Genomic DNA, 15920 nt, shown 5'->3' with positions numbered 1-15920 from the left:
AAGAAGTTCAAATGGCCAAAAGACACTTAAGGTCATGCTCAACTTCCTTAGCGATCAGGGAAATGCAAATCAAGACAACTTTAAGATACCATCTTACACCTGTCAGAATGGCTAAAATAAAAAACACCAATGATAGCCTTTGCTGGAGAGGTTGTGGAGAAAGGGGTACACTCATCCATTGCTGATGGGAATGCAAACTTGTACAACAACTTTGGAAATCAGTCTGGCGGTTTCTCAGGAATTTCGGGATCAACCTACCCCTCGACCCAGCAATAGCACTCTTGGGAATATACCCAAGAGATACCCTATCATACAACAAAAGTATATGCTCAACTATGTTCATAGCAGCATTGTTTGTAATAGCCAGAACCTGGAAACAACCTAGATGCTCTTCAATGGAAGAATGGATGAAGAAAGTATGGAATATATACATATTACAGTACTACTCAGCAGTAAAAAACAATGACTTCAGCCGGGCGGTGGTGGCGCATGCCTTTAATCCCAGCACTCGGGAGGCAGAGGCAGGCGGATCTCTGGGAGTTCTGGGAGTTCGAGGCCAGCCTGGTCTACAAGAGCTAGTTCCAGGACAGGAACCAAAAGCTACGGAGAAACCCTGTCTCGAAAAATCAAAAAAAAAAAAAAACAATGACTTCTTGAATTTTGCATGCAAATGGACAGAAATAGAAAACACTATCCTGAGTGAGGTAAGCCAGACCAAAAAAGAGGAACATGGGATGTACTCACTCATATTTGGTTTCTAACCATAACTATAATTCATGATCCTAGAGAAGCTAAATAAGAAGGTGAACCCAAAGACAAACATATAGTCATCCACCTGGATATTAACCTTCATCAGGCGGTGAAAGGAGACAGAGACAGAGTCCCACATTGGAGCACCGGACTACAACCCCAAGGTCCAAATCAGGAACAGAAGGAGAGAGAGCATGAGCAAGGAACTCAGGACTGCGAGGGGTGCACCCACACACTGAGACAATGGGGATGTTCTATTGGGAACTCACCAAGGCCAGCTGGACTGGGTCTGAAAAAGCCTGGAATAAAACCGGACTAGCTGAACATAGCGGACAATGAGGACTACTGAGAAGTCAAGAACAATGGCACTGGGTTTTGATCCTACTGCACATACTGGCTTTGTGGGAGCCTAGACTGTTTGGATGTTCATCTTACTAGACCTAGAAGGAGGTGGGAGGTCCTTGGACTTCCCACAGCTCAGGGAACCTTGACTGCTCTTCAGGCTGATGAGAGAGGGGGAGTTGATTGGGGAAGGGGGAGGGATATGGGAGGCAGAGGCGGGGAAGAGACAGAAATCTTTAATAAATAAGTAAATAATTAATTAAAAAAGAAATGGAGACATGGATAGGCATGTCATGCAGAGTCAAGTTGGATATTTATTTATTGGGTTATGGAAGGGAAGGGGAGAAGGGGGAAGAGCAGAGAGAGAGAGAGACAAGCAGAGGGGGGAAGGGGAGAAGGGAGAGACAGAAGCTGCCTCTTAGAGAGAGAGAGAAGGGAAGGACTCAGGCTGGAAGCTGAAGATGAGCTTGCAGTGGAGGGGAGGAGGGAGTGGGCATGGCTTGTCTCTTAAAGGGACAGCACAGACCTTTATACCCAGGTGACATCAGCCAGGTCAGTTTTTCTGTCCAGAGCCTCACAGTCCACCTGAGTCTTTTAGGTCATTAAGCTTTCATTCCAGAACTTGACAACAGATCAGAAGATGGTACGATGCATTCCCCACTGGCTACTTCCTGTGAAGGACAGTGTGAAAGGTGGTCTCCAGAAGCTAAGGGGGCGTAGGTCCAGCTGACTTCTCTTAGCAGGAGGAAAGCTTTAACTTGATTGGCTGGGCTGCATTGCCGTGGTGCTATCTTAGAAGAACTTGTGAAAAATCATCTTTAGGGCCCTGTGCTAGAGACCAGCTCTGTGGGGTTCAGGTCCCAAAGATGTGTGGGGGTGGGGAACGAACAACTGACAGAATCTGAGGGTAAATAAATATGGCTTCCCGTGTAGCTTATTGAAAAAAGATTACACCTTTTATACTCTGTGGCGCACAGGAGATTCAGTGGGAAAATTAGCTGAGGTGTGGCTTGTCCTCAGGGCTTGAGGAAGCCAGCCTTGACCTTGACAATAGGCGGCAATCACAGGAAGGGTCACAAGTTCCTCTTTCAGAGATAAACAGGTTTTGTTGTTGTTGTTGTTGTTGTTGTTGTTTTTTTAGCAAGCAGGAACTTTCCTCAAGTTTAAAAGTGAGCAAGGCAAATATTACTGAGAACCTGAGTAGACCTTAAGAATTTAAAAATCAGCCGGGCAGTGGTGGCCCACGCCTTTAATCCCAGCACTCGGGAGGCAGAGGCAGCGGATCTCTGTGAGTTTGAGACCAGCCTGGTCTACAAGAGCTAGTTCCAGGACAGGCTCCAAAGCCACAGAGAAACCCTGTCTCCAAAAACCAAAGTTAAAGGCCCAGAATCAGGCCAATGGAGATGAAAGCCTTTTGTTGACGAATGAGAGACTTGTTTTCCTGGCTGCTGTTGAGCTCTGCCGGAAATGCAGGTTGAAGAGCGGAAGGAGGGAGAAGATGAGCAAGGAAGTCAAGGCCACAAGGGGTTGCTCCACCCACTGAGACAGTGTGCCTGAGCTAATGGGAGCTCACCAACTCCAGATGGACTGGGACTGAATGAGCATGGGATTAAACAGGACCCTCTGAATGTGGCTGACAATTGGGGCAGACTGAGGGGCCAATGATAATGGCACTGGGATTTGTCTCTACTGCATGTCCTGGATTTTTGGGATCCTATTCCATTTGGATGCATACCTTCCTAAGTCTGGATGGGGGGTGGGGGGGCTTGGCCTTCCCACAGGGCAGGGTACCTTGCCCTCTCTTTGGAATGGAGGGGGTCGGGGGAAGGGTGTGTGGGAGGAGGGGAGGAAGTGGAAAATTTGATTGGTATTATTTGGATCGAATTAGAACATCTTTGTATTGTATTGTGTCAGAATGTTTGGTTTTAAAAACTGCTGCTTGTAAGCTGGGCGTTGGTAGCTCACACCTTTAATTCCAGCACTCACGAGGCAGAGGCAGGTGGATCTCTGTGAGTTCAAGGTCAGCCTGGTCCGCAGAGACAGTGCCGGGACAGCCAAGGCTCCACAGAGAAACCCTGTCTCAATAAACAAAAACAAAAAACAAAAAATTATCAGATCAAATCAAAATAGCTATCAACTCCAATAAATGGACAGTGTTCTATGTCCTGCAGCACCACAGACTCAGCGATGTTTTAATTCTTTATGTAAGAATAAAAAAGTACTTCTACCTCAAAAAAAGAAATTTAAAAATCTTGATTATTAAATATACCTTATTAACCAAATGTAAGTTAACTCGTCTAGATTTTCTAGCTGCTTGGTGTTAACTTGTGTGGTAATAGTCAGAGTTACCACAGTACTAGGTTCTATGGTGGTAGAAATTTTTTACAAAGAATTACTTTGTTTCAAGAGACAGCCATTGTATACATTTTCATCCTTTATTAAAGTATAAGGAAACTCCCATGAACACATAGTGAGAATCATTCAAAATGAAAGAAAGCCAATTATGGTGGCACATGCCAGTAGGATTTGCTGAAGGAGGTGGAGACAGGGGGATCAGGGAGTTCAAGGCCAGCCTGGGCTACACATTTAGCCTGGTGTGGTGGCGCCTGCCTTTAATCCCAGCACTTGAGAGGCAGAGGCAGGTGGCTCTCTCTGAGTTCGAGGTTCCAGGACAGGCTCCAAAGCTACAGAGAGAGAGAGAGAGAGAGAGAGAGAGAGAGAAACCCTGCCCTCTCCCAACCCCTCCCCTTCTGCTGAGGGAAGTGGATATCCCACCTCCTCCAGCCTGTGCTCTTTTTCTTTCTGGTAACTATGTTCTCTCTCTTTCCCCCCTCTCTCTTTTCTTTCCTCTTTCTCCCTCTCTCTCTCTGTGCCTTTCTCTCTTCTTCCCCCTTCTCCCCTTCCCCCTTTCCTTTCCCCTCCATAACCCACTAAATAAACTTGCCTCTCTGCATGATGTATCTGTCTCTCACCGCCACTGCTCCTGGTGGGACTGGCTGCCCTGCTGGTGACCCACCGAGGTCTCTCTCCTGCTGCCTCCCACTTACCTGGGGCCAACAGAGGACTCGGGTGGTGGGACCTGGCTGACCTTCGTGGCCCACTGTTGTCCCTCGGGTAACTGCTAACTGCACGACATTATCTAAAACATTACACCACCCCAGCTGAGCTTCGGGGCTACCCTATCATTCCAATACGTTGGACACATGGAAAGTTTGAGTTTGCAAACTTGTGTAAGAATAAAGGCTCTTTGTTTTTACATACAGTACTCTGTCTCCTAGTTGCTTTTTGGGGAACTCTGTGATCTGGGCATAAAAAGAGTTTTTTCCCTTGGGATGAGGCTAGAAAATATTATGTGTATTAGTATATAATTAATGTGCTAATATAGTATAATGTATATTTCTTTTCTTTTTTTTTTCTCTCTTTTGGACAGGGTCTCACTGTGTAGCCCTAACTGTCCTAGAACTTGCTCTGTAGACTAGGCTGTCCTCGAACTCACAGAGATTCACCTGCCTCTGCCTCCCAAGTGCTGGAATTAAAGGCTTGTGCCACCACTGCCTGGCGTATTGTTATGTATATTAGTATATGGCTCAGGCAATATTGAAATTACAGTCTGGGATATTACATTGCAATACAAATGCATGGACTGACTAGAAATAAATTATTGGTGGGTATTGCTGATGGATTGGGGAAGTTAAATTCATTTAATCAACTTAAGAATGCAAGCTCCTCCATGCTGTAATGTTTATATCGATTGTTTGATTTTGTTATGTTTAATAGTCTGGGGGAAAGATCTGACAATCAAGAAATGATTCAACATTGAGAAGCTGTATTCAATATTGTGCTACAATATACAGTTAAATAAAAAGGGGAAATGAGGATTTCTTGAACTATGCCAGGCCAGGACAATGCACTTGCCAGACGTCCCTTGAGAACCAGAGGATGTTTGCATAAGTTTGGCATAATGCTGTCTTCACACTCCAACAAATATTTATTGACCAGCTGTAATGTTCTTTGGATTTCTTTTGGGAAAAGGCTCAATCAGTAACATCTAAAAAGCTGTTCTCTGTCCAGTAAAAAAGAAGCAGTCATGACAGTCCCGTATGTGCTGTGCATTTCCATTCAGCCGTGACAGTATAATAGGGCTAAGAATAACGACTCTGCACTCTGCTTCCCAAAGAAGCCGAGTCCTATTCCATCCCTCGTTTTGGTGTGATGGTCTCTTTGACCGCAATCTTTCAGAGGAGAGTGTGAAGTTCTGTCTTTTGAACATGTCTTTTGACATGGCTGCTGCGCACACAACTCATATCGTCTGTGGTTACCTAGGCAAGATCAAGTCAGTCAAAATTACAGCATGGATGGGGAATTGGATTCTAAGGCCCCACCCTAGAGTGTTGGTAACTGCTGAGGGAGGGTCACTTTTCTTTGGCAATGTGCCTGCTGATTGGTTGCCTTAAGCCCCGCCCCTGTGACTGTCCCCACACCCATGTGCACATGGTCAGCATTAATTTGTTTCAATGTTATTAACAATCATAATAAAAGCCAGGCAATGATGGTGCACACCTGCAATCCCAGCACTCAGGAATCAGAGATAGGCAGATCTCTTGAGTTCGAGTCCAGCCTAGACTAGCCAAGGCTACAGAGAAACCCTGTCACGCCACCTCCTGCAGAGTCTGCTTAGCCTCTCACGTAGGCTGTGGCACAAACTTCAAGGAAGAGTGCCTGCAGAGAAGATGTGTGTGCTGCGCTGCCTGCATCTGAGCCCGCGCACTTTTGGCATTCCCTGCTCATGTTCTAGGGATCCAGTCTGGTTTCCCCCAGAAGGGAAGATAGTATGTTTAAGTTTCCAGAGTCTACTGATGAGACATTGCCATATACAGGGGGATATGATGCTAATGGGGGAAGATGGGTTAACATTCAAGGCAAAAAGGTTTCCTGGTTTTCATTAAAATTTATGCAAAGACTTGAGAGATCTAGGCAAATCTAGTGCTTATTAAATAAAGAACCAAAGGCAAAGTTAATTAAGCAATTAAAACTGATTCAGCAAAAATGGGATAATGATAGCAGAGAGAGATAAATGCCTGTAATGTCCTGAGATTAGTTTTGGGGAAGATTTGAAAAGGAGTTAGATGTGGAGAAGGAAAAGGAAAGAAGTTCTGCGTAGATTGCAGAAACATAAAAAGACTGGAGACTGTGTGAAGCATTAAACTGTTAACCATAACCACTTGCCCTTAGCTCAAAATGCCATTAACTCATAATATATATATATATATATATATATATATATATATATATATATATATATGGTTTTTCAAGACAGGGTTTCTCTGTAGCTTTGGAGCCCGTCCTGGAACTAGCTCTTGTAGACCAGGCTGGTCTTGAACTCACGAAGATCCACCTGGAGTGGCAGAGAACCTGGTAGCTGTCTAGCCCAGAAAGCAAATCATGAACAGGAATGCTCCAAACCAGTTAAAGCTAACCACATTATTATTTATAGAAAATATTTATAGAAAAGAATAAGCACAAAGGACTTACTTACGACATAAAGTTAAAAATTAATAAAGGCAGAAAAATGGATGAAGTAAATGAGGGTGAAAGGGAATGGCCAGAAGAAGAAAAAATGAAGCAAAGATAAAGGGGCACTCTGGTACTTCCGTGGTGACCGGCAAGCAGAAGGCTGGGAGCCTCTTCCTGTCAGCCCCAGAGCAGAGCTCACCAGTCAGGGCTTCTCCTCAGCCACCCATGGGATAGGCTCTGCAGCATTAATGAGCAGGGCAGCCTGGCCTGGAGGCCAGGGCACTGTGTGGACAACTGACCCACAACTTCATTGAACACATTCGTGAGGTTATGAAAGCCTGTGCTGGAGAGGATGCCAGGACTGCAGATGGTGGAACAAAGCCAAGTGAGTGACATCATTGCACTGCTGGCAAAACGTAGTCTGGAGAAATTGGAAGAGCTGCCACACTAGAGCAGGCCAGGACCTGCAGCTAAAGATAAATAGTTCTTATAAGAATGTCTTGGGGGGGGGGTGGCTGGAGAGATGGCTCAGTGGCTAAGAGCACCAGCGACTCTTCTAGAGGATGTGGTTTGGTCTCCAGCACCCACATGGTGGCTAAGGTAGAAAGACTTAATTATTAGATACTATTTATTGATTCATTTAGTGATTTACTTAAAACGTTGCTTGTACCCACCCATTTGCCAAGCATGACTTCACTTGCTACCTGGAATAGAACTCTTGATAACCTGCTGACTGCCGTGTATGCTTTTGTAAGATCCTGCTTGTGCTCCCTGTCCCCCGTCTTGTTCTTTATAGTATAAAATGAGAGTACCGACTGGAACCAGGATCAAAACCTTCGGGAGCTCTCCTGGCTTTGCTCCACCAGTGACATCTCTCATTGGAATCGGAGTGCTTTCTCCAGGAAGTCCTACAACAAGTGGTGATTATCTAATCCCAGCACCCAGGAGGCAGAGGCAGGCAGATCTCTGTGACTTCGAGGTCACCCTGGTCTAAAAACTGAGTTCCATGAAAGCAAGGGCTGTTACACAAAGAAACCTTATCTCCAAAAAACAAACAAACAAAAAACAAAATAAAAGACTCTACCCTGTTACACAAATAATAAAAAACCAGAGACAGATATTGGGGTTCAAAATCAGAAAGGTAACGCAGTCAACCACTAGAGAGACCTTTTACCTCTATCCAATCTTCAGACCAAATGGGTGAGATCCTGTCTCCACAAATCCTCAGACTCCACACTCCAGTGAGTTCCTGTCCCTTCCCTTTATATTCCTCTCTCTGCCCAGCCATATCCTTCCTGTCTCTACCTCCCCATTGCGGGGATTAAAAGTGTGTGACTCTCAAACACTGGGATTAAAGATGTGAATCACGACTACCTCGATCTGTTTCTGGATTGATCTTGTGTAGCCCAGGTTAGCCTTGAACTCACGGAGATCTGTCTGCCTACGTCTCCCAAGTCCTGGGATTAAAGGTGTGTGCCACCACTCCCTGGCCTGTATGGATGACTGGTGTGGCTGCTTTGCCCTCTGATCTTCAGGCAACCTTTATTTATTAAAACACAAATTATATACCACTATACCACCTTTCTCTAGCTCCTTGTTCACCTTCATGCCCAACAACAACTGCTGGGGTTTCAGTGTGCCTGCCCTACTGCTTTTCTCTTAAACACTAAGGAAATGGTCCTTGAGATTTCTTCTAAGTTTATCTTAAAATTTGTTTATCAATAAGACTAAACCCCCATAAAGGGGAATCCTGATTTACCTATAACAATCTTGCATAAACACTACTTACTGAATTCTGTCATCAAATGTTTGGAGTCAGAATGAGACATGGATCAGAAGTCTATTTAAGCACGAGACACTGATACAAACAATCTATCTGTAACTTTTAGGATATTTTCTTCATGTTAGGTTATTTTATGAAGCACTGCATAAAAATTATACAAATTAATGTTTCAGAGCTTTGTATTAGTTTCATTTATAGGTTTCTAGAGGAAATTTCATGGGACATTTATGGTGGTTTAGAGGAACCCCCATATATTTGAGTGCTTTGTCATCAGGGAGTGGAAAGGTTAGGGGGTGTGGCCTTCTTAGACTTTGAGGTTTCAAAAGCCAAAGCCAGGCTCAGTGTCTCTCTCTTCCTGCTGCCTATGGATCCTGATATTGTAGGGCCATATTACAGGCCCATATGTCTACATTGTATGGCGGCCAGACTCTCAGGCCATAGTTTGCACCTGGCCTCACAGAAGGTGGTTGGTAATCTAGCCTTTCCAGACAAACTGTCACCATCCCTAACAAAGGGTCAGAATATGCTAATGTTGGTTTGCTCCTTCTTTATAACTATGGAGATCACCTGGGAAGAGGTGTTAATTCAGGCTATGTGACAGAGTAGCCATAGAGGTGGACTTGATCTTAGTCCTTCTACCCCAGAAACAGAATACTAATGATCTTCCCCTTCCGTTTACCTCTTGATATAAAAGCTGTTTGGATAATAAACATGGGTGATCTTCAGGATGTGAATGAACCCTGAGACTCCCTCCAGATACTACTGTGTGAACTATGTCTCAATTATTCCCATGCCTCTACACTGGTCCAAGAGATAATTTATGGTGGGGCTAGATGTGGACATGATATAGAAGCTACTTCTCCAGCACCATGTCTGCCTGCATGTTACCATGTTCCCCACCACACTCCTCACCATGATGGTAATAGACTAAACCTCTAAAACTGTAACTAATCGGTAGGCAGAAGTTTCTGTCCTGCCAGCAGCTCTCAAATAAACACAATAAAGCTCATAATTAATTGTAAATGTTCAGTGGACAGCTCAGACTTGTTACTAGCTAACTCTTACATATTAAATTAACCCATACCCCTTATTTATGCGCTGCCACATGGCAGTACCTTTATTATCATGGCACATTTATTTCCTGTTCCCTCTGCATCTGCTCAAGACTCAGACTTCACCCTTCCTATCTGCAGCATTCTGTCTTGGGCTATATCATCAATTCTCTTCCTGCCTAACTATTGGCCAAATCAGCTTTTCTTTAATTTTTTTTATATGTATTGGTGTGAAAGTATCACATCCCCTAGCACTGGAGTTACAGACAGTTGTGAGCTGTCATGTGGATGCTGGGGATTGAATCCAGGTCCTCTGGAAGAACAGCCAGTGCTCTTAACTGCTGAGCCATCTCTCCAGCCCCCAATCAGTTTTTTATTAACAATGAGAGCAATACATATTTACAGTGTACAAAGATTGTTCCATAGCATTTCCCCTTTTTGTTTAATTAAAAAGGAAGATTTAACTTTAACATAGTAAAATTATATACAACAAAACCAGTTATTAAGTAAAAATTAGTTACAAAATCCAGTTCATTTACACTTGGCAAAATCAGAGAAAATATTCCATTATCTATCCCATCTTTGTGAATCTAAAGTTTTATACCTAATTTGCTTTCTTTTATAACTAAGGAAAACTATAAGTTTAACTATTTAGTCTTTAACTCCATCAAAGATCCCAGAAGGATGAAATATTACCTAATGACAGGGACATCAGGGTGCCTTGACAGTCACCCAAAGTTCCTCTGCAATGTTGGGGCATCCAACTCTGTCCTACAGCCCTAGCATACCTGGCAGATTTTCTTGTAAAGCAGGGAATTTTGAAGGACTCTCCTACCTTGTCTTGGCAAATTTCGACAGTCACCTTTCTTATGTCCTGCTGGTACAGTTTGGATGGTTTATTGTCAGCAATTGAGGGAAGGGCAGTTCTTCGCCCAGTAGCTAGCTAGCTTTTACCACAGTAAAAACAAACTCCACACAGAGGTTTCTCAATACCCATCATCTTCCTTTGAAGTAAACTGGTGTTGCCAGGAGCAGCAATGTTTCACTATCATGAAAAGCCTTAGGTTATTAAACATATTAAATGCCATATTCTGCCAGGCGGTGGTGGCGCACGCCTTTAATCCCAGCACTCAGGAGGCAGAGGCAGGCGGATCTCTGTGAGTTCGAGACCAGCCTGGTCTACAAGAGCTAGTTCCAGGACAGGCTCCAAAGCCACAGAGAAACCCTGTCTCGAAAAACCAAAAATAAAATAAAATAAATGCCATATTCTTTGAAGCATTTAAAGACTATTTATGTAAATATATCTTTTCATGATCTTAAAAACGTAGCTAATATGACATAAGTTTGACTATTATAGATGACTATTAATCTATGTTGTGTTTCTTAATTATATATTACTCTTAAATGAGTTTCATAAACCTAATACCCTAAAAAGAGTAGAAACATACATACAGTATAACTAAATTAATTTTAAATTTGTATAAATAAACCAAAACCCATACCAATGTAAAATATTTTGAGATTAATAGTTGTTTTGGATTAAAGTAGATTCAATAATCTATCCTTTTTTCTTATAATTTCTATAACAGTCTTTTCTTTTATGAGTTACCTTGGTCATGTTGTCTCTTCATAGCAACAGAACACTAAGATAACAGTAAAACTTTGTTACAAACATTTTTCTAGGAGGTAGAAAGAAAGCAAGTCAGAGGATCAGAGTAGTGTGAGATGCTGTCTTCTGTTCATTACATTGTCATTCCGCTCATGAACTCACAGTATTTGTGGTTATCTGCACAGGGTCAAACCAGTCAAAATTCTAGCATTGATGGAGTAGATGATCTCCAACCTTTACCCCTTACTGAGGAGCTATTGGAAATTGACAACTGCTGGAGAAGGCATAATTATTCTTTTTTGAAAAAGTAGCTATACCCATGCACTAATGGGCAGTGTTAATTACACTTAATGGGTTGGAGGGAGAAAAGGGAGAGTAATAAGATCATAATTCACTGTATGAATGAATGAGATTATCGAGAATAAAGAAAAACAAACAAATTTTCTTTAATCCAGGTAAGCAATATAGCCCAGAATTCAAAACTCTTAATCTTTAGTTTTGAGTTTCCCTTGTCCTGGAATTATAGGTATGTGGTCTAGGAGGTCCTTCTGTATTTGTGTTGCTTTCATTAGTTGAATAAAGAAACTTCCTTGGCCTTTTGATAGGGCAGAAAATTAGGTAGGCAGAGCAGACAGAACAGGATGTTGGGAAGAAGGCAGTGTGGCAGATGCCATGAAGCTCCTGTCTGAGACTGATGCTTTCCTGGTAAGCCATGACCTCGTGTTGAACACAGATTGGTAGAAATGGGTTAGATCAGGATGTGAGAGTTGGCCAAAAAGAGGCTATATATAATGGGCCAGGCAGTAATTTAATTAATACAATTTTGTGTGATTATTTCAGGTGTAAGCTAGCCGGGTGGTGGGACACAGCCTGCTCTTCCTGTCACAGGTATGTGCTATCTAAACCAGGAAAACAGAAAATTGCTATGTGTTTTTTTCATATTTAATCCTTTGGTTCTGTGTATATTGTTAGATGTGGGTCATCTGAAGCTTTTATTTTTGAGGTATCTTTTTATTCAAGGGGCTCCTCTCCATACTGCTATTTTGCATTTGTAATCCCTTATACTATAGATTGTGCATTTTCATGAATACTAGAAAGTCAAGTGGTAATGGAATATTTCTACATTTTATATTTAGAATTTCTCCCCAGTTGTGAGTTTTTCTAAGTTTGTTAAAGGATCCAGAATGAGTGAACATTTTCCTGTATTACATCCACATGTTTTTCACAGTATGAATCCTTTCATTGTGTCAATGGGAACTGGATAAATGAAGGCATCATCCTATATTGCATACAATCTTTGGGTTTTTTTTGCCAGTGTCAATTATGTATTTGAAAGGAATCAGAACTGGTGTATGAGGTCCTTCTGTCTTTGTGTTGCTTTCATTGGTTAATAAAGAAACTGCTTTGGGCCTGTTGATAGGGCAGAACTTAGGTAGGCAGGAAAGACAGAACTGAATTCTAGGAAGAAGAAAGCAGAGTCATAGATACGCCATGGATTCGCCAGAGACAGATGCTTAGAATTTCGCCTGGTAAGCCACTGCCATGTGGCGACACACAGATGAAAAGAAATGGGTTAAATTAAGATGTAGGAATTAGCCAATAAGAAACTTGAGCTTATGGGCCAAGCAGTGATTGAATTAATTCAGTGTCTGTGTGGTTATTTCAGGGCTAAGCTATCCAGGCAGCTGGGACGAACAAGCAGCCCCTTCTTGCAACACAGAACAACTAACGTTTCCCCACATTTATTATACTAACAGAGTCTACTTTCACGATGAGTCTTTTCATGTTTGTCAATGCTACTGTAATGACCAAAGATTTTCCCACAATGCTTACAAACATAGGGTTTTTTTCCTGTGTGAACTACATCATGCCTTCAAAGGGAACTGGAAGAAGTGAAGGCTTTCCTACACTGCTTACACGAGTAAGGTTTCTCTCCAGTGTGACTTCTTTTATGTATGTGAAGGTAACTGGATTGACTGAAGGCTTTCCCACAGTGTTTACATACATAGGGTTTCTCTCCAGTGTGACTTCTTTTATGTATTTGAAGGTATCTGGATTGAGTGAAGGCTTTCCCACAATGCTTACATACATAGGGTTTCTCTCCAGTGTGACTTCTTTTATGTATTTGAAGGTAACTGGATTGAGTGAAGGCTTTCCCACAATGCTCACATACATAGGGTTTCTCTCCAGTGACTTCTTTCATGCACTTTAACATCATTGTGTCTCTTAAAAGATTTCCCACACTGGTTACATTCATGGTTTCTCTCTCTAGTGTGAATCCTTTTATGATTTTGAAGAGAACTGAGATACTTAAAGGCTTTATCACACTGTTTACAGACATAGGATTTCTCTCCCATATAAATTTGTTCATGCTTCTGAAAGTTTTGGGGAGAACAGAAAGCCTCCCCACATTCCTTACATTTATATGGCTTCTTTCCATGATCCTTATAGTCATGAGTTATGCATCTAGTCTGATCTCTGAGGGACACATTTAGGGATGAATGACCAACAAAGTCTTCAGACCCATGACGTTCACATGACACTACTCCAGTTTTCTGGCTCACCGCAGGTTCTGGAATCTCATTGGAGATTTCTTCCCATTGACTGTCTTCTTCACTTTCACAGGGCCTCTCTACCACGTAACATCTGAAACAAAAATGTGGCATAGTACAAGATAATTTTACATCTATTTAAAAGTAGAAGACCTATTCTCTTACATTATCAGAAAATTGTAAGCTGTATATCCTGTATAAACTGTGTAAAATGATGCATTAAAAGCTCAACAAGATGGCTTAATTGCCAATAGTCAAAGCAGTGATAATCATGTGGAATTTCTCTGTGATTTTCCCAAAGTTAACTATTTTGAAAATCTGCATTACACTTAAACATAGCTTAAACATGCCTCATCTAAAACAGAAAGGACAGATGTGTTAGATTCTAAAATACTAGAACATATATGAGATGAGACCTAAATGCAAACATTTATTAAGTTTCAAATACACTTATCATCCAAAACCTGAAGATAATGTCACATGATTTCCTTAATAACTTTGTGAAACAAAGTTTATATACATTAAAACATCAGAAAGTGTCATTTGTGGTATCATGTTTATACTCAACAAATTCACATTTAAGTTTTTGAATTATAAACACTCAGTCTGTAGGTATATTTAAGGATGTTTTGAAAATAAATCAGTTTAATGCTGGGCTTACTTTGTTGTGTTTGTTTTAATTTTTTTCTACAATTTCAGGTTTTCTGAGAAACACTAGTTTTTCTTGTGAATGCAAATTACCTTAAATTTCCCCCAGGATTCTTGTAATCATTTTCAGTGTTCTTTTCTCCCAATATCTGTCCTAAAAGTAGACCCAGAAAACCTGTTATAAGTTATCATGGAAAATTATGGTTCAGGTTCTTGCTACACTGTGGCCATACCAAGCTGATTCATCTATATGTTCCGTTTTCATATTCCAAGGCACAGAACAGCATTGGTGGGCAGTAGACACTATGTGAAGAAATTATACCCCTCTTACCTACAGCATGCAGGTTCCGGATGGTTTCGCCCATCACAGCTCTGTGGAGATTTTTCTGTGAAGGACTCAGCAAAGCCCACTCCTCCGGGGTGAAGGTCACAGCCACGTCCTCAAAGGTCACTGACTCCTAAAACAGCCTGCATGTGTTTTCAAGAGAAAGGGGGAGACCGACAGCATTGGGGACCTATACCCAATCCACGGAAATTCTCATGATACTGGTCACTATCACACAGCTTTTCTAGTGCTTCATTTGAACACTCCTTTGAAGAAATAACAAAACAGTGACATCTGGTTAGTCATTATATGTTGTTGGGTCATCCCTGAGGTTTCATTGCATAGCAGGTCTACAGCATGCACTACTCAGTGTACACAGCAGTTACTGAGAGCAGTTCAGAGGATCCATATTCATTACATGTATCTGTTTACACAGTTCCATCTCCTTTACTTGTGTTTAGATGACAGACTTCATCAATATAGCTGCCAAAGGAGCCTGATTTGTCAAAACACTTCTTGTACTTATTTACCAGCTTCTACTCTGAAAGTTGGGACCTTTTTAGATGTTCAGTAGAGAAAGCCTCCTTGATCAGCCCCCTACTCTTCCTGGGTACCATGCTTAATGAGCTTCTTCTACAGACATATTTTCACACCTGTTGTCACAACTTGTCACTTGAGAAATCTACATTTTTCTGTGATTATACTAAGTAACTACATTTGGAAGCATAAACATATCTTACAATAGTTTACATGAATTAAATGATGCATAAGATTAAAGAAAGATTAAGTGTTCTATAGCACAATAGTGTATCATTGACAATAATTTATTGCATATTTCAAAATGCAGTACATAATTTCACTTTCTAATACAATGGAATGCTGTTTTATGTAGTACATATGCAGAGGGTAGACTAATGATAGAACAGGAACTGTGGAATGGTAGCAGAACTGAAGAACACCTATGTGAGGCAAGGACAAACTGGTATCTAATTGGATACTATGTTATATTCTGTATTTCATGTCCAGGAATCGACTCACTATATAATTAAATGAAAACAATAAAATTTTAATGTTTTAGGATGCAATAGAGAATTTCTTATTATAAAAAAGAAATTGTGTTGTGTATCTTTAATCCCAGAACTTGGGAGGCAGAGGTAGGAAGACTCTGTGAGTTCAAGATCACAGCCTGGTCTACATAGGAATTTCAAGCTAGTCAGGGCTGTACAGTGATACCTTGGAGAGAGCAAGGCAGTGAGAAAGGAAAGATGGGGATGAGTGAATCAAGGAGAGCAGTAGCATTGGATGCAGGATGCTCACAGAGCTGGATGGAGCTGGCCCGTGGCTT

At 41.7% G+C, this 15920-nt stretch overlaps 1 pseudogene; it reads right to left on the bottom strand.

The window, feature by feature from the left end:
- Positions 1-12800: 12800 nt before the first annotated feature.
- Positions 12801-14792, bottom strand: LOC121462542 (annotated as a pseudogene).
- Positions 14793-15920: the final 1128 nt, after the last annotated feature.

Source organism: Microtus oregoni, unplaced genomic scaffold (assembly GCF_018167655.1).
Source record: "Microtus oregoni isolate MIOR12 unplaced genomic scaffold, Mior012 000025F_ref0000491, whole genome shotgun sequence".
Lineage (NCBI taxonomy): Eukaryota > Metazoa > Chordata > Mammalia > Rodentia > Cricetidae > Microtus > Microtus oregoni.
The sequence above is the reverse complement of the archived record's forward strand: the minus strand, read 5'-3'. Positions and strand labels throughout refer to the sequence as shown.